This window comes from Odontomachus brunneus, unplaced genomic scaffold (genome assembly GCF_010583005.1).
Source record: "Odontomachus brunneus isolate Ranch 3 - 2012 unplaced genomic scaffold, Obru_v1 Obru_scaffold_124, whole genome shotgun sequence".
In the NCBI taxonomy this organism is placed as follows: domain Eukaryota; kingdom Metazoa; phylum Arthropoda; class Insecta; order Hymenoptera; family Formicidae; genus Odontomachus; species Odontomachus brunneus.
In genome coordinates this window covers 505,833-524,058 of record NW_022639574.1, presented here as the reverse complement: position 1 = coordinate 524,058, position 18,226 = coordinate 505,833, and the positions used below count along the sequence as shown (strand labels likewise).

Below are 18,226 nucleotides of genomic sequence, written 5' to 3'. Positions count from 1 at the left end.
CTCTCTCTCTCTCTCTCTCTCTCTCTCTCTCTCTCTCTCTCCTTCTCTCTCTCAGATATAATCTCTGCCGTAAATCGAAGAATGCTTTTACGATTTATCCTACGTGAATCTATATTCCACAAAACATTTGGTTCAAAAGCGTCGAGCAAAGTAAAAAGTACGCACGCACGCATCGCTAATTATTGTGCATAAAAATTTATCCGGCTCTCACCGCGAAATTATTTTTATTTTTCATGCGATATCACATTTTAACAAACATCGCGTGCACGCGCATGTATGTTTTTCTCCCCCTCCCCTTCTCTCCTCCTCTCTGCATGCGGGGCTGGTTAAACCTCTTTGGCTATTGCCAGTGCGAATATTTCGCGAATATGTCGCGCAGCATATTCTTCATTTGACAAATCCAGGCGATCGCATACCACGGGAATACGCGCACTTGAACATCGCCCGGATCTGCGCGCCCAAAGCGAACATTATGCACAAATCAAAACACGAAGATCAAAGTACGTTTTTTGCCGACTCGCTTTCTTCCTTTTTTTATCGTTATTTCCATCGTTTTTTCTATCCGCCATTTGAAAGCTACAAAATTGGAAAAATACGCCGGATTAGAGTGTTCCGTGTAAATGCCGCTTTGAAACACCTAACGCGCATATTCAGAATAAAGCTACCCTGCTAATAACGCGTGGGATGATTATTAATTCTTTCCCTTTTTGCGATGTGATATTCGAGCTTGTCTCTGCCCGGCGGCGGAAGAATCGTCATCTCCGCGTGACCTTTCGCCTCCTAAAACATCTCACGCTAAACGGGGAAGAATTACTCGGAGTATTTTCAACATCAGACTAGATAATATAATATTTTCCCCGATTGTTCTCGTCGCTTTAGGATTTCTATATCAAGACAGATAGAGATATTCATAAATTTCGTAGCACTTTATTAGTCGATTTGTAAAGATCAAACTTGTGAATTTTTTCTTGTTATAGTATTTAGCGTGTTTATTTGGCATTTTCTTTTTTTTTCTTTTGCATGTCGATCGTCCGTATTATTTTTCTGTATTCATACTGATCGTTGCCCGGACAGAATTTACTTTGAGGCATAATAAAGCAGATTCTGACTCTAAACTTCTTGTGAATCTTCTTCTGATTCTAAACTTCAAACATTGTATCCTTTATGATTGTTTCATACAGTACTCATACTTATCACATAGAGTGACGAAATATAAATACGAAAAATAATTATCACAATTTTACTCAAAACAATATATCATATAAGATGCGTAAGCGAGCTTGGAGGAAATTTAAATGTCTTGAAAAAATATCGTTAAATAATGTTTGTATTAGACGAGATTTTCTGAAAAATAAATGTTTTCCACTCTCTTGTTTACATACAAGACAGGGAAACTCAGTAGATAAAGTCAGAAGCGAAGGCTACTAGTCGGAATATTGAGAATAGAGAGATATAAAACGTATAATTGTGTATGGAAACGAAGTGCTCTCTCAAGCTCAGATTCTCATTCTTTCTAACCGTAAAAGGAAAAATGAGATAGATAAGATAGCGAAGCATGTATTATTAATTGCTCGAATAAACGAAGCCAGGCTAATCAGAATTAGTGATCTGACGAATTTGTTTAAATTCCTAATCGATGATTCTATCTTATGAAAATATTTCTGACGTCCAATAAATGGAAACCTACTAAATATAAATAAATATAAACCTACTAAATAATAAATGGAAGCAATTTCATCTTGTATAATAAATTAGTAAAAATTCTTGAAATCAGTAAAAATTTATAACATTAAAAGTAAATTAAAGAAGAAAGTAAAACTGTGTGTATAAGGTATAGATTTTTAGAAATATATTTAAATAGAATTATATTTTTGGGAACATGTGTGAGGGGCTTGCCACACATTTTTGTTTTTGTTATTTATTATTTTATTAGTTATTTTTTATTTATTTATTTATTTATTTATTTATTTTACCTTTCTTATCTTTTTATTTTTGTTTTTTTCAAATATTTGGTTGGGGTATTATCCAAAATTCATCTATTATTGTGACAATCGATTCATCACTATGATCATTGTTGTTTCAGTTGATTTCTATTGATAGGTCAATTATTATTTAAAACTAATTATCATAAAATTCGTTAATATATTGGATTTATTTCGTTACAATAAAAAAAGGATTAGGTACTCCATAAATGTATTTTATTGAATATTATATTATTATTATAACACGCACCACACGTATCTATCGCGATACGTACCGCAAGGTACTATATTTGTGTTATTCAGCACTTATCGCGGCCTATTTATCGTCCCTCGCGTATTTCAGGTAATATTTAGTGGGCACGGTTACGCGGCGCCTATATTTGCGTTGCACTCGAGCCAAGGTATACTGCGGGCCGCATAATGACCACATAGAATCGGCCACCGGTGGATTTATGTCCAATTATTTTCCTCCTCGGTGCTCGCTCCACGAGGACACACACGTCTCGACGAACCGACGAGCACGAAGCGCAAAGGAGCATCCACGAGAGTTCTTGAAACAATCGTACGTTGGTGTACGATTGAAGTAAGCGGCGACGAGTGTGCAAGCTTCCGAGGAGAAGGTGTCATGCCATGATTGTCACCCGGAATTTCCGGTGTTCTCGAGGATACGACATTCTCCGGTGACGAACAAAGTTGCGCGTGATACAATCCGGATTAAAGTTACGGAGAAGAAGAGTCACTCGCGGAACGAACGCACACGTGTGTTGTCTGAAAGAACTCCGAAACAGCTGCGCAAATCGAAATTTTGATTCTACATTAATCCTGTGTGTAAGTCTGTCGAACTTAAAGGGCTAACGGAGAAACTCGATATATGATATTGTATAAACGATTGTCCTATTTTAATGTTAGAAATGACTACTTGCTCCCGTTTGCTTTTTATATTGGTTCTTGAAGAAAATATATTTGAGAATTATGCAATATTTCTAATTGTCTCGATATTCCACTCATAATTAATCTATATTCTTAATTTTAATCAACAAGTTGATAGTTATATAAAGTAATAGTTCCAATATTATGGGTCGAGTATAATTATAATGAATATCTTATTACATAACTAACAATTTGCTGATTGAAATATAAAAATGTTTGTGAATATCTTAGAATAAAATTGTAAAAGATTAAGATATATAAAACATTTTTTTCAATCCCAGACAACATAATGTCTAAAATCAGGACATAAGACGTCTTAGAGATCATCTTTAAGATGTCTTTTAGACGATTTACGTATAAATGTTTTTAAGGCGTCTTTAAGATTATTTTTAAGACGTCTTATACCCCGATTTTAAACATTATGTTGTCTGGGAGTGTTTTCATTATAATATGTACACTTTTAAAACATTAATAAATCATGTTTGTTTTGGAATAAGGACACGATATAATAATTATTATTAACCGACTAACAGCACATATATCGCGACGCGGAACACGTGTATCGAGGCGTTACGATTCCCTTTGGATATAATCGAAATACTTCGTTGACTCTTGAAGTGGTTAATCGGTCTCTCGTCGGCATCGGGTTAATTAACTTGCGATCAAATCGTATCTACGCGAATGTCAATGCCACGATTCAGTATCCGGAGTGCCACGACAAGCAACAGGCAACAGGATACTGCATTGGAAAGTCAGGTCGGAGGATGTGGAATGTGGGATTGTCCAGGCCATGGACGGGCCATGGACAGCGATATGTCATGTATCTCTAAGTGCGTGATATAATTTAGATATAATTTAGGAATTTTCCAATTTTAATGGACGTTTGACAAATTTATTGCGAATAATATGATATAGCAAGCAGGTAGCAAGTTGAAAAATATTTAGGGCAGCATTCATAGTTCATTGTCATTTGACTAATAATTATTAATTAATAATTATAATATTATAATATTATAATATTACTCGTCAACTAGAACCTGTACTTATTTCGTATAATAAAAAATGATTCATCTAAACTTATCTTGTATGTTGTTATCTAAATATCTTGTTAAAAATACGTACAATGTAGTTTATTTTTCTTTCCATAATTAGTGAGATTTATCTACAAAAATTATCTACAAAAATTGAAACATGTATATCTCACAGATACTTCGCGAGCACTTTTGTCTGGCTAGAGACGCGGGCCTCAAGATGTTAAATGTAAATCCTACAAATGCTAATTTATGCGCCTAACAATGTTTCTTGGATCGCAAGTCCCATCTTGTTGATATCTGCTAATACTTTATTATTATTTGGTCAACTGGTCACCTTTTTTAAATTTCCAAGTTACTGAAATTTCCTACGTTAATAAGAAAATGATAACGAAATGATAACGAAAATAGTTACGAAAAAATAAAAAAGAATTCTTGATTTATTTAAGCATTCATTTTTAAGTTTAACTATAATATTTAATATTTATGCTTGTTCATATATTCTATCTGCAGCTTAAAAAGATGATTAATATATTATTCATTGAAATATTAGATACAGATATAAATATTATATACAGATAAAATATTAATCCATGCATAACATAAATATTTTAGGCACCTTAACCAGATACATTAGTGTCGTTTTCGTCCCTGCTTATTTATATTTTGTAAAAGTGTCAAGAAAAGTTTATAAAAAATAATAAATATACTTTCAAGTTTGTAAAATAGAATTATGTACAAAAAAATGATCACAAATATTCATTTAAGTACTTCATTTTACTACAAATTTAAGAAAAATGCAATATAAAAATGTAAGTTTATATAAAAATTTATAATTTCTTTAAAAATAAATTTAAAAAATTAACGATACTTGAACCTATAAAAAAATATTACATATTTCAATTTGTCAAAGAATATAGTTATTTGAATATCCAAAAATAATATATTATCTTTTGCTCCTATCCAATTGAAATTTTGCCCATTATGTTAAACCTTGAATTCTACAACGCAGTAGCTAAGTAAGAAAAATAGATTTAATTTCAATGATACAATTTACTCCTACTTTGATTCTGATAATGCCCGAAATTTCCTTTTTTACTTTCTTTAGTACCAAAATAGGTGTTGAATGGAATAGCGAGACTAAAAGTAGGATCAAAATTTCAACTCCAGACGCTTTCATAGAATTTTCTTAGGTGTTTGTTAATGAAAACGACATCGCGCCATGGAGTTTCGTTCGGGAACGGTCATCACTGCGATACACCCGATACGCCACTCGCCGTCGTTAAATCATCACCTGCGACGACCCGTATAATTGTTTTCGCTCATGCCTCTTAATTATCGCGCGAGCGTAACAGAACACGAGAAAAGGAGCTCGAGGGTGCTGGGGATGCAATTAACTCGGTAATTTGCCCGTGTCTTCGTTGATCGACACTAACCCGTAACCCTTAGAGTCTAGGTCTTCGGCGGGAGGAATTGTTATTGGCGAACACGAATGCTTGCATTTCCATAAGTCTTCGTTTTAATTTACCCCCCGATGATCCGGCCCCCGGGACGCCGGAGTTGAGAAGCCCTTAGGGTGAACCGTTCCGAAATTGTCTCGTGTCACGTAGCTTATTCGGACCAATGGACGCGTACTCGCACGCGCGCCAGGAGATACGCGTCCTATAAATTATTTCATTACGAAAGATACACATACACACACGAGCGACGTGTCGAATAAACATGTACCGACTTATGGCTTAACCCTAAATTGCCAATGTTAGTCATTTTGACCTATATTTTGAATAACACACACAACTTAATAAATTTTATTAAAATTTAGTAAAAACACAAGTTTTTAATTATTATTATTTTATTTTCCTAATGTAGAAAAATGACTAACCCTCTAGTGGCGACCAGAGTCACTGGTCGATTACTATTTATTTTAAGTAGTATTCGTTTCTCAGAGCACTTTTGTTTAAAAACCATTAAAAATAAAGTACTTAGCAGTTTATTTTTCACAAACAAGCTATGTGGTCTTTAACTAGAAGAAGTTTTAATAATTTTAGGGGATTTTTCCAAGCACCCCAAGGGAGAAAAAATCAAGGAAGACCCTAATGACCCTGATTGTTACTGCGAAGGTAGTAAAAATACATTGCCATTAGAAGAATTAAAAACTTAAAATTATTCTACTATTATATACAAAAAAAGAAAGTAAGCTACGTCTGTAAGAAGTATGTAGTAGCTAAATCTCGTTTATAACATATGGATGCATAAAAGTATATTTGAAGTAGACAAGTAAAATTTTTATTTTTCGTGTAAAAAATGATTAATCAATTTACTTTCGTACTTTTAAATAATGGCTATTTTTAACAAAGGATACTTTCTCTTGATAACAATCTTAAAATATAGTCATTAGAAATTTAAGGAAAGCTCATTGTCATATATTCAAAAGAAAATTTTATTCTCTTCACAAGAATATTATAAAATTTTATCCAAATAAAAGTTGGTTCAATTTTACGTAGTGAGCAAACTGAATTTTTGTTTTAACTTAATATTTTTAATTAAAATGTTAAATTTATTAGCATTCGAGATATATTTGGAGTAAATTTAATGCTTGTGATGAATTTATGACAGATTTGCGAATGTATGAAGTAATGGAAAATTTGGAACAAGTAACATTTATTTAAATGCGATGTGCATGTTTTCATGTGCAGATTAAAACAAAAAGCAATTAAGAAAGCCAAAATGATTCGGCTCCGTTAACTACACTGGTAAGGACGGACTAACTACTACCACTAGCATTAGCAATCTAGTCTTAATGCGTTCCGGGAAAATGTGTACACGTCTGGCGACGATCGGCGCGCGATAATTCCTTCCTTCGACACGGCACTAACAGGACACGTAACGACGCTTGATCGTCGATTGGCGGTAACGATTATCAATGAATGAACTTTTTGCTCGTTGCCCAAGCGAGAGAGAAAAGAGACATGCATCGGTATACGTACGAATCACCGGATCGAGTCCACGGGCGGTCGACTTATTGCATCCCGCGACGCGACGTGAATTTGCGAAAGGATAACCGACAGTATCCAGCTGAGAAATAGGGATCGCGTGGCCGCCGACGTCTAAGCGGAATTTATCGTTTTCGCGGGATCAACGAACCCCGGAATCAAGCTCACATCACCCTCGTGTCTCGCGCAAGATCGCCACTGTGGCGACGATAGCGGTGCCGGTGATTTGCATCGGAATGACCAACAGATGATTTTGTTAGTCTATGGCCAATAGACGATGGGGATTCGCGAATTAGAGTCCGCTCGGACGCAAATTTCGGACACTTCGGGTCTCGACGGAATAACGAATGCTGCGGAAAATCCAAATCGCGAACGCAAATGACGGAGCGATAGAAACTTAGGGAAGCCCCAGTGGAAATTGAACTTCATGAGTACGCGGCCACGAAAGCTAGTAAGTTTGTGTCTAATATTGTTTGTGTCTAATATCTGTAACTAATAATGTAATGCTCATTTCTGCTTTTTTGAAAAAACATAAACTTAATTTTTTTTTACTATCCGTCTCCAAAACTTGGTAGCGGTATAGCAGCTGTGTTAGTTAGTATTAGGTTTGTGTAAAAGATTTAACGCATTTGTCAAGTAAAATAGAACACGTATCTTCGAAAACATAGTGGCGATATAGCAGCTGAGTTAATTAGTATTAGGTTCGTGTAAAAGTTTAAAAAGTTTAAAAAAGTTTAAAAAGTTTAAAAGGTTTAAAAAAGGTTTCATAATCAAGTCAAGTCAAGTAAAATAGGAAACATAATTGTACAATTTTGTAAAATTGATTATTTTTACTAAAATATACAACATTGATTCTCCTAGTAGATATTGAAACTTATTGGTGCATTAACATGAGATAATAATTTACATCTAATATTATTGCTAACCAGTAATGTAACGTTCACTTCATCCAGTGGCTGGATAAATAAGTTAGCTAATAATTAAACAAACGAAATTACAGTTACAAAATAAAAAACCATAAGTAATTGTTAGCAAGTGATGTTACGTATAATTCTGCTTTTTTTTAATTTTCATGAAATAAATATGACTTCAATTTTTAATTGCTATCTAATTTTAAAACGCTAGTGGTAATATAATAGATCATATCTTAGAATAGACAACGCTATCTACTCTACTGTATTTGATATGCAATGGCTGGACAATGGCTAGACCACAAATCCGGTTTTGTATTTCAATAAATTATCCAATAAATTATTCCACTGAATTATTCCATCCAGTGAATTATTTCAGTGACGAATTAGCAACGAGCCAGAAAATTTAATCTATCCTGTGGAAGATTTAATTTAACCTGTTAGCTACCAGTTTTTTATTCAGTCCGGCTAATTATATTTCTACTCGCGTATTTGTTTAGACATCGATCGATGATTCCCTATTTTCCTTTAAATTTATTTTCCTTTAAATATCTAAATTCACTATGACTTTACTATTTTATTAAAATTACTACTACTATGTTATGGCTAGACAACAACTAGATCGTTAAATTGATTATACTATTCAGTGAATAATCAATCAGAGCTAACAAGTTAGAAAATTTAATCTAGTACGTGTGAATTAACTGTTAGCTCTTTGTTCACATATGCTAGTTACATTTTTACTCGGGCAGTTCTACAGACTTGCATGGACGCGAGTTAAATAACATGGTTAATAATTTTGTTGACAGCACGTATAAATACACACGTAACACGATTGTAGATAGAAGATTGATTTTAGCAACAGATGGCCGTTTTCCAATCTTATCTGTGTCTATAACATAAGTCAAACAAAGGCAGATGTTTGCCAGCTTGTGTGTTTCCATCGATAGGAAAATCTAAAACCGGTTTTTCGGCATTACGTACTCGAAAAAGAGAAAGAAAGTGATGACATTTTAACATTGTGTGACCGTCAATAAACAAATAGAAATAATATATAAGAATCAGACTGAATATATAAAATGCGATGTAATAAGGAATGCGAATTAGGTATTATTGCATAAATAATCGATCGAAGATTAAAACGTAATTACACGCGTCTAATTATTCACCGAGGTAAAGGTAAAGTAATAATCAATATTTTCGAGAATAATTGCGGAAATTAATGACGTAACAATGGAGGACGGCTCTTATGACGCAGGTAAACAAACTTTCTTTGCTGTAAATCTCTAATACCGGGAACAATAGTGCCCGTTGTTTGCCGGCTTTAAGCATGCTGTACTACGAAACTACAATCCCCCCCGATACTGCTCACGGATGATTATTAAATGAAGCTGTCACTTTCATATAACCGTGATTAATGATATTTAATGAGGGCTAATGGATGCGAATTGTACCGTACGGTTATTTGATCAAACGAACTCGAGCGATACGTTTGCGTAGCTTAAATCTGTTTGTCGAGCGTGGATGACACCCTGGGACATCGGAAACGATTCTAATGACATCGTCATGCGATATTTCGTTCTCGTGCCTCTTCAGCGAGAAAAGGGATGCAAAAGATATCTATTTACGGCTTACGATGATTGTTTGATGTGTTTGAAATGTCATACGATCCATTGTCGTCTGTATTATTGCCAGATTATTTTTACGACGACGAAGTTACTCCTTTGAATTTGTCAAACAATGATTAATATATTAAAGCTCTAATGCTCCAATTAATTAATAATTAATATTAAAAATATATTTAGCCATCAGGAATATTTAAAAATCTATACGTCGTTTTATAACTGAAAAAATATTTCTCGCAACATTGCATGTAAACGTCAGATTAATTTTCATAGTTTAAAAGGAATTGAATTGATATAGTTTATAAAAACCGAAATACAGGGTCGATTCGACAAAAAAGTTGGTTAATAATTAGTAGCCTGTATATTTTATGAAAACCAAAATATTTCTCCGCGTGGAATACGTTGTCGAAATTATTATTATATCGCAGAAATAATTATTAACAACCGTCATGTTATGCGACGACTCTTACTGGCTTTAAAAATTCTTGATGAATTTTTTAATAGAGTTTTTATTAAACATCATCGATGTGTGAAGGAAATGAGTGCAAAATTCAACTCTATAATAATCGCATAATACTCGGTATTATTACAGAGCGCAATTATTATTTTGTTATAGAATAATAAAATATCAAGTCGGTCAAAAATTCGGTTCAAGCTTCGAGTTAAATTTGACCTTATTCATCCTTTGTTAATGTATGTTAGCATACGTATATCTCTATCGTAAGATGTTACCGTCGAAAAAAATCGAATCGCACTTTCTGACTAATTCAATACAACAATTTAAAAATGCAATGAAAATCATTTATGAGAATATTAATGAATATTAAAGCGATCTCCGAGAGAGAAACTGCTATTTTTAAAATTCACTCGTTTTCCATGATTCGACCAAAGATAAAATAGATTTCTGTAAAATCACGTTTGCAGCTTCGATGGACTCGTTGCTCCATCTAATAAGCTCTGTGTGTCTTCTGAAGAGTATTCGAGAAAAAATCGATAAGCCCGCGTTATGGATAAGTGAAACCAGAGAGAAACCTGAGAGAGGCCACCAGCTTGATTTTAGTAGACTTTAGCCAGAGCTAGGCGCATTTTCGCGACGCCATCCCAGTCAGAACCATAACGTTGATATTTTATGTATACTGTAATTATAAACAAGAGAAGAATTGAGGCAATTATAGCTAATATTTGTAATAGTTCTAATAAATTCCACTATAATAAATTAATATATATATGAATAACTTGAAATTTTTACTAGCATCTTTAAGGAATTTAAATATGTAAGGATGAAAATTACCTTAGTATGACAGATTCAAAAGCTTAAAAGAATATGTACCATGAGAGGGTTAAAATAATAATTCATCCACCAAGCTCAAAAAGTGATTAGCGAACTGCCTGGCTCCACCTAACAGTGACGGGAGAATACTAGTTATATCTACTCGGCTTGAGTCTCGATCACTAAGGTTTGAATCCCGGCTAAATAACACGGTAACCTGTTACCTTCGTGAGTCTCATTTTCTTAAGTACAAACTACCATCATCATCAAAGTCCTATAATTGAACAATTGGTTAGATATACTTTTAGTTTTCAAGTATTATTACTTGAAGTAATGGTTTTGTAATAATATTAGTTTGACACAAAAGGTTTGTCGCGTTTGTCAAATAAAATAGAAAGAATTATCCCATTTTTAATTGGATTAATAATTTTTACGAATAAAATAAACAATATTGGATTGATATTTGATGACGATTCTTGATTTATATTTTAAAGAAATTTCAAGTCTAATACGATCATGCTACCTTTTTTACATTTTTTATGCATACAAATCTTATAAAAATGCGTGACTATTAGTGTTGTAACTAACTTTTACTGCCACAGCAGCTAATTATTAGCTATAATTAAATCCCTTCTAAATCTAAACGTACTAAATATCTGTTATATTATTTATATAATCGCCTTAAACTCCTTTGATAGAAGGAATATATGTTTATAAACGTTGCCGAAGAAATATTGAGTTCTATTTGCAAATTTTTTATCATATTGGTTATACGAATTTACATAAAAGTATATGAAAAACTAATTGGAGCGTTGCTCCAATTACTCAGTATGTGATGAATACGATACAAAATTTCTAAATCAACATCTCTAGCTGTCAGTTAGCGTAAATATTACTCGATTCAACAATTTTACAAGTTGTACATGCCGAACATGTGTTTAATAATTCAAAAAAGCTCCAAAAAACATTGTTATACTTTTACAACTTCTTTATCTGCATGTAGAAGTACAAATATATACAAATAATTTGCAGAAAAAAATTTATATATTTATATTTATATTTATGTTTATGTCTATATGCATATTTATGTTTATATGCATAGGAAATGTGAAAAGAGCGATTATATCAATATTTATTTGATGTGATTTTTGATAGACAGAATTGAATAATTTAGATAAAAGAGAATTTGTATTAATAGAGTCGACTTTAATTGCAATTATCTTAATTTTTGAACAGTCAGTCTTTTCCTAATCGATATGCAGTTTTTCTTAATCGATATGTAGTTGAAGTTATACGGCAGGTTCCTAAGTAATCCATGTCAGAGGATATTATCTTAATAGCAGGTCGAATGACCTCTATCTTCAAATTGTATATTTGAAAATAAAGAGGCCGCTTGATCTTCAATTATCTTCAAATCGTTTATTTAAAATTAAAGAGGTCATCTGCTCGTCGATTATTTTCTACTCGTATAGTTCGACACTAGATTGAAAGACCTTATTTTTTCAACTAGTATAATTCTATTATCAGGCGGACTTTTTATCCCTCAATAGCTCAGCCGAATAGCAAATCGAATAAATTATCATCTTCAAAGAGAGAAAGTACTCTCTAAAGTACAATAAATACGTTTTTCATTAAAATATTATACTTTTAACTCGATTCAGTTATATCGATTCAATTAGAAGTATAACATTGCAATGAATAAAATCTCGCTGAAAAGATCAATTAATAATAACGTTCCCATTATTGATGCAGTAGATATAGATATTGTGAAGTGCATGGAAGTCGTAAATTCCATTGCCGCAAATGCAGAAAGTTGGATTTGGCACAGCGTAGAAAGAATTTGCATACTACAGATTTTGCAGTGAAATCTTACTTTCACTGGTCAAGATTAGTGAGATATAAAATGAAGCACTAAAATAGGAATGTTTCCATTGAAAATCGATGAATACTCGTTGATTATCGGTGAAATATTCCTTTCACTGGTTCAATCAGAAGCATTTATATTGATTCTCTTTAAGAGAGAACAAAAGAGTTTCTATCTTGAAAAGTGTCGAGAAAATAATCAGACAAAATAATCAATCTTATTCTATCATAGAAAAGATGTTATCGCTTATTTCCCACGATGTCAATCGGTGGATCTCAATCTCGATTTTTATGCGTCATTCAGCAGATTACCACGAACGGCTGTTATTGCGAAGGAATTGCGCATTTCAATAGTATGAATATCAAAAGGATGAATTAAGTGCTATAAAATAATGTATAATGTTAATATTACGATGTAGAGAACATATTAAATTGACAAATGAGTAACGTAAAAGTGCCTTGAGGCGTGCTTCGCTGGCTGTGAATCACATGGCTTCGGAAATTATTATTAATGGTGCGGGAGACGTCGCTTGTGATTCCCGATCGATCGAAACGTATGTGAGACACGTTGAATTATTCCGCGAACACGTAATTGTTTAAAATCATCTGAAAATTTCAAAATTTTCAAGGTAACCAGCACATTTTATTTTAATCAGCTTCAAAGAAAAATATACTGTTTCGTTGACGTGAGCCTGATACGTTGATACTTATCAATACATATCTATCAATTAATTCATTTATCTACGTACAGAAAAAATATCATTCTATATTCTGCTAATAAAAGTGATTTATTTCTTTTTTTAATAATGGTTATATTTAACAAAGAATATTTTCTTGATAATAGTCTTAAGATACACTTATTACAAATTTTAGAAAAACACATTATAATGTACTCAAAAAAAGAATTTATTCTTTTTATAAGAATATTATAAAACTTTATCAAAAAAAATGTGTGTTTGACTCTGCAAATATGTAGACCGAATTTTTACTTTACTTTAATATTTTTGATTAAAATTTGCTAAGATTTAGGAAGTATTTTGAGTAAATTTAATGTTTATGATAAACTTATAATGGATTTGCGAATATAAATTTATGAAATACTTAAAACAAGTAAAATTTACTTGAATACAGTATGTACTTTATAAGTATATGCATCTATCTAATTAACCAGAAAATGCCTTTATGTCAGATCTGACAGAGATTGTGAGCAGGTAGGCGCGGTTTCCGGGAAGTGCAGTTTGGATACGGTCGAACGAAGGATTCGAGTCAAACCAAGTCGGCACGTTGGTAGGTTTATACACTTTACGGACTTTTGTAATCTATTAACTATTTGTGACCAATATAGACAAGTAAAGACTTATAGACTAATAAAAATCGTCGAATTATGATTATTGCCAAAAGTTAATACGCTCGTGTCCATATGTATTCTTCTCGTTAATTAAATCTTAATTTTTATTAACTCTCATATCTTATCAGCTAATATTATATTTTTTGTTTCATATTTGTAGCAGAACGTAACAAATTCTGACATCCCGGCATTTCAGTGAGTAAAAATGGCTACGAAGATTGAAAATGATAAATGTGTTGACGTTTAATATTTATAAAAAAATCAATGTGCTTTTCTCAACTTTTAGATATTTTAGTGAGAGAAATTTTAGTGATATTATACTGAGAGAAAAAAATAATTAATATTGTAGTTAATAATTCATAATTATTTTTAACACCAGCCATATTTTTGTTCTAATGAAAGTAATAATATGCACATAAAAAAGTTACAATTATATAAATATTGTAATATAATTATAATTTAATATATATAATTACAGTCACAAATATTTAATTTTTTTTTCTCAGTATAGGACTTTACATGCGCTGATCATTGAACACGCTGCTTGAAATAATCAGGAAAATTTTTCTTTTTATAACTATCTTATTTATTATCATCTGAATTATCGAATATTTATTTTTTAATGGTAATTTTTTTTTAAATATTTTTTTTTTATATTTTTTAAAACTAATTTATTAATATTCAATAAGGACTTTATATATAAATATTTTAGCATTTGTTAAGTGATATAATTTATCTTGCTAAGGAGTATAGTAAATTTTAAGTATAGTAATTAACAATAAGCTTCAATTTCTAATATATATAAGAAATTAAATATATATATTGTAATATATATAATATGTGAAACGAAAGAATAATAAATTAAAACAGAATGTATCGCGACATGTTCTTTGGTTAAAAAATTCCGTGTCGTATAAATTTTTATACGGCATTTGTTAAGTGATTCAAGATATACAGTTATTAAAAAGTACGAAACTATATATTGTGGTTCATCAAATGTTTTAAATGATATCAAATGTGCACCAGAATTGTGCACTAGAATCGTGCACTAAAATTGCGCATTAGAATTACACGACCGCATACGGAATTTGCAAGTATTTATTTTACTTACAATCAATTTTGTAGACGCGATCGCTAATTTCGTAAATTTTTTCATACATAATGGAATCTAATGTTATTTCAGAATTAAAATCATAAGAATCCACAATTGAAATCATAGGTTGAAATTCTTACAATTCATTCAATTAAAAATTCAAATTCAAATTCTTTCAATTCATTCAAGAACTTCGTGTTGTGACTAAGCATAAACCGCTGTGGAATGGGATACATTTTTTTTATTCTCTCTCGACTTTATCGAAAGCACCGTGATCTTCAGTTCGCAATTTTTTGCATACGATCCATGACTCGAGAATATACGCTCGCGGCGTTGCAATTTGTCGCGTACTTTTCATTCAATCGTTGAGTTGTACAGTATTATCGCGATCGCGAGTGCAGTGAAGTGAAGTGAAGTGAAGTGAAGGAAGTCCAACCGACGACTGGACGCTTCGGAGGAGGCTGGATGTTGAGGATTTAAAGCTGGACAGTTAAACATCGCGGAATACCAACGTGCAAATAGTAAGTGCACAATTTGAACGCTCACGGAGCATCCTATTATGTACTGCATGCTGCATAGATGTAAATTGCATTGATTGCTGATGAGAAAAGTCATCACTCAAAAAATAACAAGATTATTTAAAAATTAGCGATTAATAACGCATTTATAGAGTTGTTTTAATTAAAAAAGGAATAACTTTAGTTAAAAAGGAAAACAGAGAAATAACAAAGAACAAAAATTGCATTCTACAGAAAAATTTTATAATAATAAAAGTTAAAAAAAAATAATAAAATAAAAATTTATACGACACGGAATTTTTTAACCAAAGAACATGTCGCGATACATTCTGTCTTAATTTATTATTCTCTCGTTTCACATATTATATATATTGCAATATATATATTTAATTTCTTATATATATTAGAAATTGAAGTTTCCTATTAATTAAAATTTACTATGTTTCTTAGCAAGATCAATTCTACTGCTAGTCTGTTCCTGTATCTTGAAAGAAACAATATTTAAAAAATAAGAAAAATATTTGTTTGCTGGGTACTAATAACATATTAATTTAAATCTAAATTATTTTATTTAAATAGAATAAACAATTGCTCTCGTGAAAAGCTAAAATTTTAAGAAAATATATATTTTCTTATTTGAAAAATATATATAATAAAAATATCTTACAATAATATAAATAAATATATTTTATAGTAATATAAGTAAAGTAAATATTATTATAGAATTTACACCAAATAAACATTTTTTTATTTATTAGATATTTTTCTCTCTTAATGTACATTATTTAAAAAATAAAATTTGAAACAAATTAATATGAAAAAAAGTGATATAATATTTATTCCGTGTATCCGTATATACTGTGAGAGAAAAAATATTTAAAAAATGAATAAAAATATTTTTTGGGTGAGTATTAGTAATATATTCATTTAAATATGAGTTCTTTTATTATTATAATTAATTATATTATAACAATTATAACAATCACATTCTTGAGAAGGTAAAGTTATAAAAAAATGTATATTTTTCTTTTTAAAAAAGGGATTTTACCTTTTAGTACAAGTAAATATGTTTTTTCATTCAGTACCCATCACAAATAAATATTCTTTACTTTGTAGGTATTCCTCTTACAGTGTACGAATGGTTGAAATCACATTGAACTCGTTGAACATACGAACGCACGGATAGTTATTAATTGCTAAATTATCATAGTCTTTTTTGCAAACGCGTATATCAAGTTCCACTTACGGCAGTACGTTACCACTGTGACGCGACTCTCATAAACTCGAGTATTTATCCAATGACGTGTTTAATAAGTTCGTAATCTATCAAGATATAAAGCGGATTCGTACACGTTCGCGAAATAGCGTTTCTCAGACGCTATCGAGGCATCGATCTGGCAGATGCGGCGGGCGCATCGATACCGTTCGATGCTCGGTTAAGTCATTAGTAGCAGTCACTTTCTGCAACTCGGCTGGCGTAGCGCGCGTGTGTATTTAGCTCGTTACGTGCTACGTGTGTGTGTGTCGTGTGCCTGGCGTGTCAGCGAGGAGCACGGTGAGTAAAATGGCATAGCGAGTACTTATTACGCATCGTTGAACTCCGACTTATCCGTCTGTGACGTCGAGCCGAGAGAGGAACGTTATCTCGCTTATCGGCCGCGCTTCCACGCTTCCATGAGCGCACATCCGCCGTTCGCGACCTTTGAAAAAATGCAAACGAGAGAAATATTTCGACCGTAAATGAATAACGAGGGCTTGTTATTGCATTAACAACGTCGCCACTCCCGATCATCGGGAGAGCTGCACGATGATCGATGGTGATTGAATACGCGCGTTCTGACGGATTTTGAATTTTTTTCTGCGTCCTGCGCGCGTCGTTCCTCTTCGCTCGAATATCGAGTAGATCCCATCTTAGCATGTGAATAGCCGCAAGTAAAACTCGAACTCGATATATCCAAGTAGAAATTGAACCTCACGACTGTCTAAACACAGGATAATAAATTTATGTCTAATTTATCGCTACTAGCTACAGAGAGAGTAATGTAATGCTCTTTTCTCCTAGCTAGACAAATAAGTTAGCTGATGGCTAGACAAAAGGAATTACAGTTACGAGATGAAAGGTTATAATTAGTTGCCAGTCGGTAATGTAACGCTCACTTCTACTTCTTTAAGATTTTTAAAAAGTAACATAACTTCAATTTTGATTTGCTATCCAACTCTAAAATGCTAATTATAATATATAGTAACTAAATTATATTGAGTGAGTGAGTATAAGTTCTGATGGATTTTGTAATAAAAAAAGTAGATCAAATAATATTTTATTAAAAACAACTATTCATTCACCAAGTAATCCTCATTGTTTACTGTTACTTTTCGCCAATGTTCTGATAACATTCATATGTTTCTATCATGAAAGGTGACCGTCTTCTCGTCTAAGTATGAAGAAAGTTTTGTAAGTCATGAAAAAAGCGAGTGTTATATCACTTTTTTATAACGACCAAAACAAGTGATAATTTGATAGGATATCAAGAAAAAGCTAGTGTAACAAAATATTCCAGTTTAGCTTACATTGTGTTTGCATCGAAGTGTGAGATCCGGATGTTTCTCTTCAATTCCTGTCTTTAAATTATCCAATTGTTAACAATACTTATCGGAATTAATG

General features: G+C 32.1%; 1 protein-coding gene across 1 annotated transcript in view; it reads left to right on the top strand.

The window, feature by feature from the left end:
* Positions 1 to 16,946: 16,946 nt before the first annotated feature.
* Positions 16,947 to 18,226, top strand: part of LOC116849683 (myosin-IIIa-like) — a 60,634-nt gene continuing 59,354 nt past the window's right edge. The window contains exon 1 of the mRNA XM_032827070.1: positions 16,947 to 17,119. The gene's annotated coding sequence lies outside the window, so the exon portion shown is untranslated. The remainder of the gene's footprint in view (positions 17,120 to 18,226) is intronic.